The sequence below is a fragment of the Theobroma cacao genome, chromosome 8 (genome assembly GCF_053813885.1).
Source record: "Theobroma cacao isolate CCN51 chromosome 8, ASM5381388v1, whole genome shotgun sequence".
Taxonomy (NCBI): Eukaryota; Viridiplantae; Streptophyta; class Magnoliopsida; order Malvales; family Malvaceae; genus Theobroma; species Theobroma cacao.
The window spans coordinates 13,854,758-13,867,441 of record NC_142646.1 but is presented as its reverse complement, the minus strand read 5'-3'; the positions used below and the strand labels follow the sequence as shown (position 1 = coordinate 13,867,441).

General features: G+C 34.9%; 1 long non-coding RNA gene across 1 annotated transcript in view; it reads right to left on the bottom strand.

The window, feature by feature from the left end:
- Window positions 1-2,593: 2,593 nt before the first annotated feature.
- Window positions 2,594-12,684, bottom strand: part of LOC148761224 (uncharacterized) — an 83,576-nt gene continuing 73,485 nt past the window's right edge. Inside the window, exons 2-3 of the long non-coding RNA XR_016028033.1 lie at window positions 3,656-3,735; window positions 2,594-2,787 (exon numbers count right to left, since the gene is read on the bottom strand). This is a non-coding gene — a long non-coding RNA (uncharacterized LOC148761224). The remainder of the gene's footprint in view (window positions 2,788-3,655; window positions 3,736-12,684) is intronic.

The window sequence follows — 12,684 nt, the reverse complement described above, 5'->3', positions numbered from 1 at the left end:
CAGTATAGACTGTAGATAGCTGATCTCATCGAGGACTACTATTGGATCTGCATTTTCCAAACCGTAGGTTCACAGTCCTCTTTACTTTTGTTTATTCGGGGGCCCTCTGGTTATTGTAAATTAAATTAAATATTTTGGCTTACTGTATTTCAGTATGTATAAATTTATTTAGCTTTTACGCTATAAAAATTATTCACGTATAACTTTATAAATATTGTTTTATAAGAAAATAGAATATTTCCCTTAATATTTCTTTTATTTTCTTATTTTATTCAAATAATCGTAATTTCGTTTTAAATGAAGATTTTAGACTTTTAAACTCATTTTGAATATGAAATATGTATTTTGTACTTGTATATTACGTTTTAGCCAGTTTTGAAATTTTTGAGAAAAAAATGACCAAAATACCCCTATGTGGCGAAAATTTTATTTTGATTGTTTTTGATCTAAAATAGTATATATTCTCTAAAGACTCGATATCTAACAATGATTGCTCACAAGAAAGGAAAGAAACTGATATGTAAGCCTTGCGGGGTTCCGGTTGGCATTCCGGATAATGAGTGTCAATCGGGACGTCGCGGCGATTGTCATGGGCCTGAGGGAGGTTCCGGGTCGTGACATGTTTGATGTTTTTATTGAATGGTGAGCTTAAATTATAAAATATTATGTTTTCTAATTAAAATGTTTTTTTTAATAAAAATGAGATTTATATTGGTTTTGAAATCAAATATTGTTTTGGAAAAATTGAGTATATGGAGACTGTGTTGAAATTTATGATTTTATATGTTATTGAAATTGTGGCTTATGACACTATGGTAGCATGATGGCTAAATTTTTGGGTTTGGCATGAAATATATGAATAGTTTTGGATTGGTCTCAATAGACTGGATTACATTTTATTCGCCATATTATGCTACTGAAATTTTTATGAGTTTGGTGGTATATTAAACGATCACTGTAGTGGTGGGGGTTTCCGTGGACTGCCTATGAGAGGAGCACGGTAACTCAATTATATATTTACCTCCGAGGGGAGATGTTGGGTGAAGTATCTCCTGAGGTATGATTTGAGTGCACCTCACGTTTGGGCCACCACGTGAGAATGAGACTCAGCCAATGCCAAGGAACGGCTATGTGTCAGATGTGAAAACATGTTTATGGGTATGGGTCATTGAACAGCCTTGGCGGTCTCAGTGGGATAAAGGTACCCGCGAGAATGATATTGGCAGGGGCCAAGTTTAAGAAATTCATAAGCCGAGAAATTTTGATGAAAAGAAATTATTTGGTATAGATTGAAACAAAATTTGTGTTATGAACATTATTGTGATATAACATTTTTATATTGTCTCCATCTACAAGGCTTTAGATGCTTTTGATCGTAATGGTTTACTCACTGGGATTATTTAATCTCACCCCTCTTCCTATCCATTTTTCAGGCTTAAGACAATTTGTTGATAGTTGATTAAGACGAGAATTAATCTCAGAGTTGCATTTTAGAAAGTAAAGGTTCGTAGCCCTACATCTTCTTTGTCAGTTGGGGGCCCACGTGTCACTGTAAAAGTAATTTTATTCTTCAGTTATTTGATTTAAAGTATGTATGAATATATTTAGCTTTTACACCATGTTTTTGGCTAGTTTCGGTATTTTTGAAGAAAAATGACGAAAATGCCCCTGTGAGCCAAAAAGTAATATTTTATTGTTTTGATTTGGAAATGACTTATGATTTTTTTGAAATGTGAGATTTAATAACTGTCGCTCACTAGGGAGATGCGGAAGCTGATGCTAAGTCTTGCGGGGTTTCGATCGGCATTCGGGGTAATGAGTGCCTATCGGGACGTCGCAGCGGTTGTCACGGGCTCGATGGGAGTTTTGGGTCGTGACAATAGTCCTCTTTACTTTTGTTTATTCGGGGGCACTCTTGTTATTGTAAATTAAATTAAATATTTTGGCTTACTGTATTTAAGTATGTATAAATTTATTTAGCTTTTACGCTATAAAAAATTGTTCACGTATAACTCTATAAATATTATTTTATAAGAAAATAGAATATTTTACTTAATATTTCTTTTATTTTCTAATTATATTCAAATAACCATAATTTCGTTTTAAATGAAGATTTTAGACTTTTAAACTCATTTTGAATATGAATTATGTGTTTTGTACTTGTATATTATGTCACGACCCGAAACTCCCCATCGGGCCCGTGACAACCGCCGCGAGGCCTCGACAGACATTCTTCACCCCGAATGTCGATTGAAACCTCGCAAGGCTTAGCATCAACTTCCGCATCTCCCCGGTGAGCAACAGTTATTAAATCTCGCATTTCAAAAAAATCATAAGTCATTTTTAAATAAGAACAATAAAATATTATTTTCTGGCTCACAGGGGCATTTTCGTCATTTTTGTCGAAAACCTCAAAATTTGCTAAAAATGTAGTAAGTAAGCCGAAAATATATATTTAATGATTTAAAAACAAATTAAATATCTAAAACGTTCATTTGAAGTGAAAATTTGACCATTTGAATATAATAAAAATATTCAATAAAATAAACTATTTTCTTATAAAATAATTTTCATAAAACTATCGGTACATAATTCTTATAGCGTAAAAGTTAATTATATTTATATATACTATAAAGCAAATAACCAAAGCATAAAATTTCTTTTACAGTGACACGTGGGCCCACATCTAACCAAAATGCATCGGAAGCTGGAAACCTACAACTTTTACCGATTCGAGTCCAAATGAAAGTCCTTGTCAAAGTCAGCTAACTATGGAATTCCCTGAGCCTGAAATGTGAGGAAATGAGGGTGGTGAGATTATAAAATCCCAGTGAGTAAACAGATACCATCTAAACTATCTAAAGTCGAGTAAACGGAGACAATTAAAATAAATCATCATACTGTAATTTCATTACCTTTCAACTCATTTCAATCAAATAAAATCAATCCATATAAATCGAGAAATCAACTTGGCTTATGAATTTCTTAAAACTTTGGCTCGTGCCAAAACTCATACTCGGTGATACCTTGCGCAGGGCATCTAACCGAGTCTGCCAAGGCTGTTAAAATTTTGTATACACTTAAAATATATTTTAGTTTGAGAAAAATACAGCCGTTCCTTGGCGTTGGCTGAGTTCCCCTTCACGTGGTGGTTTGGCGTGAAGTGAACCCTAAGCTTTACCCCAGGAGATACCCTACACGCCTCTCCGTTCGAGGTAATAATATAATGGAGTTTACCGTGCCCCTCTAATAGGCTGGTCCACGGAACCCCCTCTGCAGTAAATAATTAATATATAATCCACCAATCAATAAAATTCATTCTAGCATGACATGGCAATTTATTGCAACCTAGCCTCTCAAGGCTGAATACACAGTATAAAAAATTCTAACACCAAAATCAGTTTAGCCATTCATGCTCATTTATTATCATAAGCCATTCAATTCAAAACCATAAATTTGCAACACAAACTAGCAGTCTCCAATTACTCTATTTTCAAAACCAATATTCGATTTTCCAGAAAATTTATAAAATCATTTTATAAAATCACAATTTCTCTTAAAACATAGCAATTTACCATTTAAACTCATTTTTCATAAAATCACACAGTTGTATAAAACTACTCTAGATAATTAAGACGATAATAAGTTCACTCACAGTTCTAGGAGTCGATGTACTCCTAATCTCAGTCTCCAAGCACAATCTCTGTACTTTTACCAGTGTACTTTGTTCACCACCTATCCACAATGTACAATACATAATTCACCACATCAATACTTGACCATTATAAAATCAATTCAGGCTCGGTATATATGCATGATATGATATACAACTTATCCGACAACCGCTTAAATGCGGTGTTGACCTAATTCGGCCTATTATCTCCAATTTAACTCCAATTCCATCCATTTCAATTTCAATTATCCAATTATATCCACAATACCTCAATGACTGTGAATTTGGTCCAATTTATCAGTTTGGACTATAAATTACGCTTTTACCCCTAGTGGGTAAAAATTTCAATTTATTGCACCGAAAATTCCCATTTAATTTCCAACCTCATAATTCATCTTTTTTCATCATAATTCCTCAAATAAACATCAAGATCATCAGCCAATATTCCCCTAAAAAATTTGGCCAATAATGGTAATGGAGGAAAATAAATTCTTTTCTTGTTGTTTTGTTCCTAAATATGCTAAACTAACTTAAAACACTAACATAACTTAAAATCAAATTAATCTAACAACTTTCTCTCTCCTAACCCATTTTTTCAGAATTGAATTCATCATGAAAACATGTAATTTAATCATGGAAAATAAAGAGAAATGCTTGGGAATAAGAAAACTCAAGCTTAATAGAAAAATCTCACCTTTTTCACTTAATTTCCTTGAAAATTCACACTTTTTCTTTGATTTTCTCTCTCTAGGGTTTTGTTTTTGTTTTCTCTCTCTTCTTGCTGGTTTGGCCGGCCATTGGGTGGAAGATGGGCTGATTTTATGCCTTGTTATAAAGAAATAATAAAATAATAAAGGTATGACACATGGCATCATGTCATTGGCACGTTTTTAAAATTTTAAAATTTTAATCCTTTTTATCTCCACCACACAATTAGTCAATGGTCAAAATGAGGATAAAGGAAGACCATGTGCTGGAAAAATATCCTGGTGGTGGAAAATTACAATTTTGCCCCTGGGGTGGCAAAATTACCATTTTACCCTTTTACTCCAAATTATACCGAAATTAAAATTTTTCACTTCTAAACCTCAAATCTTACTCCAATAAGTCAAATTATACTCCAATAAGTCAAATGGGGCCAAAAAATATTTTCTAAAATTCCCATTTTGTCCCCAAGTGGCAAATGACCATTTTGCCCCTAGATAGCGAAAATTCTGGTTTGACTCCAAATTGATCCTCGAACTCTGAATCACCATATTAAACCATTATGGGACTTTAAAATTCTTAATTTCATCGTAAATTCTCTATTTGATCTAGTTCGAGGTTTAAATCAACTTTGTTGTACGTCTAGGTATAATACCGACTTTTATAAATTTTTTTCGGGACTCTCTTAGCATGCAAACATGCTATCCATCACATGTATGTCATGACAATTATTTTTATAGAGTCGGGCTTGTCATCTTCTCCCTCACTTGGATCAACCATATGATCCTTCTTCTTGATTGACTTCGACATCCCACTAAATATTAATATTTTAATATTATTTTATTAATAAAATATTATTTTATTCTAAAAATTTTATCTTGTCTCCTTGGTACCCAAAATACCTTATTATGCCTCACTTGACTTCCAAATCGCCTTTTATCTCACAAATTCTCCTCCGATAAAATTATTATTATTTTATTATTATTTTCTCACTTGCGAAATATTTTATCCTAAACTACTCCTTTCGTCTTTTATCACTTCTAAACATTTTAATTGACCTCAATTTGCATTCGCTCAACTTTATTTATCACCATATCAAAGTATGGGGTATTTCATATTACATTTTAGCCAGTTTCAAAATTTTTGAGAAAAATGACCAAAATATCCCTGTGAGATGAAAAATTAATATTTTATTTGTTTAAAGTTGGAAACAGCTTAAAATCTTTTAGAACACGATATTTGACAATGGTTGCTCACAAGGGAAAAGAGAAATTGATAGTAAAGCCTTGCGGGGTTTCGGGTTGACATTCCGGGCAATGAGTGTCTATCGGGACATCGCGGCGGTTGTCACGGGCTCGAGGGGAGTGCCGAGTCGTGACAAAAACATTCTCAAATATCTATTAAGAATAAATTGCATTAAGGAAGATATCCTTGCCTTCTTGACAAGGTCAAAGAATGGGAAACTTGTAGAACATTCACCTTTGACCATGTATATGATTGAAGTAAATCTATCTACTATTGATCCATCATCATGGGTATTAGAAATTGGATGTGGGTCACACTTGTGTAATGACATGAAGGTGCTGGAAATAATTAGAAGATTAACGAAGGGAGAGGTGTTTCTGAAAGTAGGAAATGGAGCAAAGGTTGCTACATCAGCTATAGGGATAGTTACCATACCTTTACCTTCTAGGTTGATCTTGGAATTAAGAGACTACTACTATTGTCACGACCCGATTTTTGAGCCGTGACCGGTGCATGGGCCCAATGGACTTAGCCCACTTAGCCTAAGCAAGCCTATTTATATAACCTGTCCATCATTCCATCATAAGTTATTAAAGTCACATTTCATAATTTCAATTCAAAATAATGCTAACCATTGCCATCTCGTAGTAGCATTTTCGATCAAATATACATACATTGTCTTGTAATGATGATCAATCGGGGACAGATGGAACTTGTGATGATTCCATCTCCAAGCAGTTCATTACCAGATCATGTCCATGATTAGTGCCTTGATATGGAATGTAAGGGGAGTGGAAGGTAAAGTAATCCAAAGGCGAATAAAAAAACTTCAGTTGATGCACCAAATAAAGGTTTTAGTGTTTTGAAACCGATGGTAAGTGTAGCAAGGATTGATTTTTTAGAAGGAGATTGGGATTTTATGGGGCGACTTTTAATTGCTCTCAAAAAATCTGGATTTTTTAGACGGATGGAATTATTTGCACAACCAGGTTTGACCATCCCCAATGTCTGCATGTCCAACTTTAATTTCCGTGGCTTCCTTTTTCCATTCAAGCTTCCTTTGTTTATGCAAAATGTACTAGATTGGAACGGATAGCTTTATGGGATTTTTTGAGATTCATGGCAGATGAAGTACAGGGTCCTTGGCTGGCTGGAGATGACTTTAACGTGATTTTAAAAAGGGAGGAAAAACTTTTTGGTGCAGATCCACATACAGGTGCCATGGAAGATTTTGCAACTGCACTACTTGACTATGGTTTGATTGATGCAGGTTTTGAAGGTAATAAATATACATGGACTAACTCTCATATGTTCCAAAGATTAGATAGGGTTGTTTACAACTTATAGTGGGGTTCCCATTTTTCTACCACTCGGGTCCAGCACTTAAACCATGATGGTTCGATCATTGCCCGATATTAATTTCATGTTCTGACTATAATATGCAGCATCCTTCCTCCTTCAGATTTCTTCATTGTTGGGTGAAACATCATGTCTTCTTGGATTTTGTTACAAACAACTGGAAATTACCAATGCAGGAAAAAGGTATGAAGGCTTTTTGGATGAAACAGCAGAGGCTTAAAAAGGGTTTAAAAGGCTGGAATAAATATGTGTTTGGGGATATTTTTAGTAATCTTCGAGCAGTAGAGAAACAAGCAGAGGACAGTGAAAAGTGCTTCTAGGCTGACCCATCCCTTGCAAACCGAGCCAACATGAATGTTTCTTATGCGAGACTAAATCATTTGCTTGGTGTGGAAGAAGCATATTGGCAGCAAAAGTCAAGGGTTAGGTGGTTAGTTGAAGGGGAAAACAACATTCGATTTTTTCACATGCGTATGCAGAAAAAAAGAGTGAAAAATTCGATATTTCGAATTCAAACTTGTGATGGGTCAATAGTGGAGGAGCAAGAGCTTATTAAATCTTCTACAATGGCCTATTTTGCCAACCTCTTAAAGGCGGACAGCTGCGATATCGCCAGGTTTAATGCTTCATTAATTCCCTGTTTATTAACTGATCGAGATAACAATTTTTTATGTGCAGTGCCTACACTCTCTGAGGTTAATGAGGCAGTGTTTACGATTGATAAAAATAGTGTGGCGGGTCTGGATGGGTTTTCCTCTCTCTTTTATCAACATTGTTGGAATATAATTACGAATGACCTTCTCAATGCTGTTCAGGATTTTTTTTAGAGGAGCAAGGATGCCACAAGGAGGTACTTCGACAACCTTGGTTTTTTTACCAAAAAATCGAGATGCAATGCAATGGAAGGATTTCCATCCAATTAGCCTATGCACTGTCCTCAACAAAATTGTCACCAAGTTATTAGCAAATCGGTTGTTTACAGTATTGCCTTCCTTGATATCTGAAAGCCAGAGTGGTTTTGTGAAAGGTAGACTAATCAGTGATAACATTCTTTTGGCCCAAGAGTTGATTGGTAAACTAGATCAAAAATCGAGAGGAGGTAATGCTGTCTTAAAACTTGATATGATGAAAGCTTATGAACGATTAAACTGAGATTTTTTATATTTGATGATGGAGAAATTCAGATTTAATGCTTAGTGGATAGATATGATTAAACGCTGCATTTCGAACTGCTGGTTTTCTTTATTGCTTAATGGGAAATCAATTGGGTACTTTAAATCAGAGAGCGGTTTACGACAGGGAGATGCAATTTCACCATTATTATTCATTCTTGCTACTGAATATTTATCTCGTGGCTTAAATAATTTATTCTCTCAATTCTACTCATTGCATTATCAATCTGGATGTTCTATAAATATCAGTCACCTTGCCTTTGCGGATGATGTCATAATTTTTACTAATGGAAGCAAAACAGCCTTGCAGAAAGTGTTAATGTTTTTGCAAGAGTATGAACAGAATTCAAGGCAGAAGCTTAATCTCAACAAAAGTACCTTCATCACAGCCAATAGTTTATCTAGTTCGAGATGCCAGATTATAACTCAAGCCACAGAATTTCAACAATCAAAACTACCCATCACATATTTGGGAGCTCCTCTCTAGAAAGGACCAAAGAAGGTGTTGCTGTTTGATTCACTTATTAATAAGATCCGAGATCGCATTACGAGATGGGAGAATAAAACTTTGTCTCCAGGTGGGCGCATTACTTTATTAAGAAGTGTTTTGTCATCTTTGCCAATTTATTTGCTTCAAGTGCTTAAGCCTCTTGTGATTGTTGTTGAACGAATTGAGAGACTTTTTAATTCCTTTATTTGGGGAGGTTCATTGGATAGTAAAAAGATGCACTGGACAGCATGGGGACAAATAGCACTACCTTGTTCTGAAGGTGGGTTGGGTATTCGTAATTTGACGGATGTTTTTGAGGCTTTCACTACAAAACTTTGGTGGAGATTCCAAACTTGTAATAACTTGTGGACTCGATATATGAGAGCTAGATACTGTACTGGCCAACTTCCTCACACAGTGACACCCAAACCACATGATTCACCTATATGGAAGAGAATGATCATTGGGAGAGACACAACAGGCAGCAGATAAGGTGGCGGGTTGGGAAAGGAGATTTATTTTTCTGGCACGATATTTGGTTTGGAGATGACCCATTGGTAAACTATTTCCCTACATTTTCTAATTCCATGATTAAAGTTCATTATTTTTTTCATGATAATGAGTGGGATGTAAACAAGTTGAGAGCTGTATTGCCAACTAATGTTGTGAATGAGATATTGAAGATCCCTATAAGTCATACACAGAATGATGTGGCATATTGGGCTTTAACGCCAAATGGAGATTTTTCTACCAAGAGTGCATGGGAACTACTTTGCCAAAGACAACCTAGTCATCCATTAGGTAAGTTTTTTTGGCACATAAGCATCCCACTTACTGTCTCATTTTTCTTATGGCGTTTAGTGAATAATTGGATTCCTATGGAGTTACGGATAAAATGAAAAGGCTTCCAATTAGCATCAAAATGCCTTTGTTGCTAGTCGGAGGAGACGGTTATGCATGTATTTTGGGATGGTTCGGTTGCACAACAGGTTTGGAATTATTTTGCTAAATTCTTTCAAATCTATGTTACTAATCCTAATAATGTTATGCAAATTATTCACTCTTTGGTATTACTCTGGGGATTACACTAAACCTGGACATATTCAAGTATTATTGCCTTTGCTGATTTTTTGGTTTCTTTGGGTTGAGAGAAATGATGCAAAGCATAGAGGTCTTGGAATGTATCCAGATAGAGTTATTTGGCATATTATGAAAATGTTACGCAACTGTTTCAGGGTAATTTGTTACGCTAGTGGCAATGACGAGGTGATCTGGATATTGATACACATTGGGGTTTTCGTTTTGAGCGAAAGAATCAGGTTCCGTCAAAAATTATTTACTGGCATCGACCATTTATTGATGAGTTTAAGCTGAATGTCGATGGGAGTTCCAAAGATGCCTTTCAGAATGCTAGTGGTGGTGGACTTCTTAGAGACCAAACAGGTAATATGATTTTTGTTTTTTCTAAAAATTTTGGACCTTATAATTCATTGTAAGCAGAGTTAATGGCACTACATCGAGGACTGCTTTTATGTATTGAGTACAATGTATCTAAAGTTTGGATAGAAATGGATGCAAAGGTAGTTGTACAGATGATACAGGAGGGCCATCAGGGTTCATCTCAGACTCGATATTTGTTTGCCTCCATCCAAAAATGCTTGAGTACCATTTCTTTTCAGATTTCACATATTCACAGAGAAGGGAACCAGGCTGCAGACCATCTTTCCAACCAGGGGCATAAGCATCAAAACCTGCAGGTATTTGCACAAGCAGAAGGTAAGCTTAGAGGAATTACCTTATGTACGATTCAAATAAATGTAAAGGAGTAGTACTTCTAATTTATTTGTATTCGTTTTCTTTCAGTAATCATTTAAACTCTTGTAATAGGAAAGTGTTTCAATTTTATGTTTGCATCCACAAATATGCACATAAAATTACATTTTCCTCACTAGGTGTCTTTTTTAACTCTTCTCAATCTCATGTAATTATGGAGGTTAGGTTTATGTCCCCTTCCCTATTGTACTTAATTTTCTTGATAATTAATAAAATTTTAACATGGTAGCTGGGCCCTGCGGGAACTTCCGACATAAAAAATATATGTATACATTGTTTAAAACATATATCTTAATATTTTACATCGAGTTTGTCTATACACAACAAAAAGGGATACTCGACTTCTAGCGGAGAGACTCGACGAAAGTTCTACTATTGAATGTCGAGATACCTACCAAGGAAACAAATCTACAAGGACAGCTCGACCTAGTTACCGACTGCCTCCTGATCCGAAAACAAGAAGTTGAAAACGATGAGTATAAACCTAACAAAGGAAGGGAACATGTAAACAATAAGGAACGTTTAAAGAAATCATGATGCACTTATTTAAAAAACAATACAATTTAGTTTGGTTCTTATTAAAACCCCTCATTAAACTGTTGATGAGTTAATCCCTTGATGATGAAAGATCCATACACAACAAAGAATTTGAAGAATGAAAGCTTTAGTAATATTCAAGCAAGTCAAATGAAACGACGGGTCCTCGCTGTAGCGAAATTTCGCTCAAATTGTCAACTGGCCGAAGGTTTCTCAAGTGGCTGAGGGTTTCTCACCAAACCCCCTCATTTCCAACTTAATTAATATATTCCTTGATGTTAGAGGTCCATGCTGTAAAACCCGACCCTATAAACACATGTCATGACATACATGCACTGAGTAGCATGTTATTATGCTAGGAAAGCACCTAAGAATAGACGAAACCCTGTATCGTACCTAACGGTACACTTGAGTTGATTTAACCTCGAACTAGTTCAAATAGAAATTTTAGGATGAAATTTAATATTTTATAGTCTAGGAATGACTAAAAATGATTGTTCAGAGTTCGAGGGTTCATTAGGGGTAAAATTGAAAATTTTGATGTTTAGGGGCAAAAATCATCATTTTGCCAGCTAAGATAATAATTTGATCATGGAGTGAAATTTTTGACCAAGATTAACTTTTTGGAGTATAATTTAATGATAGGAAGTGAAAATTTTCTATTCCGACAACTTTCGAAACATAGGGGCAAAACGGTAATTTTATCGTCCCGGGGTAAAAATCATAATTTTCACCACCCAAAACTTGTCAAAATCATAGGATTTATTTATTTTTGGTATGAAAAGCTATGGTATGTTAAGTGGTGAAAAATTGAAGTTTAAAAGACGAAATTTAAAAAATAGGCCAATGGGAAAGTGACACATGGCACTTTTTAATGATTTAATATTATTTTAATGAAAAGTCAACCCATTTAAACCCCATTTTAAGCGATGGCCGGCCATAAGGGAGAATAAGAGAGAAAATAGAGAGGAAAGGAAGAAAAAAAGAAAAACCAAAGAGAAACAAGAAAATTCAAAGGGGAATTCGCGTTTTTCGCCCGTTTACGCGTCTAACGGTAAGATTTTTTGACTTTAGCTTGATTTCTACCTTTCCTATGCCTTTGTTTCCATTTAGCATGCTTGAGGAGAGAGATCTAAAAGTGACATCAAGGGCTGGCCAAATTTCAAGGGGGGAGAAATTGAAATTTTTAGGTTTTGATTTTTAGTTAAATTGATAGTTTTAATTAGTTAAATGTGTTTAGAAATTAAATTGGGTAAGAAAGCATTAAATTTTCGCAATACCCACCCTTGGCCGAATCTGCAATGAGGTACAATGATGATGATCTGATTTTTATTCTAAGGGAAATGAAGAGAAAATGATGAAAATTGGTTAAATGTGATAGAAAAACAAAGTAGAAAATTTACCGAGTTAATGTCCCATTTTTGGCCGAATTTTCCAAGGAGGAAAGTGAACTGATTTTGGTGATTTTAGAAGGTTATTGGCAGATATTTAATGGTTAGAAATGTTGGAGAGAGAATGGGACGATTTAGAGCTAAAATGGAGCACGTTAGCAATTTATCGGGTAAAGTGCTAAAAATAGGTTAATATCACGTTTAAGTCGTTTTAGGCTATTGCATTTCATACCATGCATTAGTATAGGATTTAAGTCAATTATATAGTGATTTAGCATC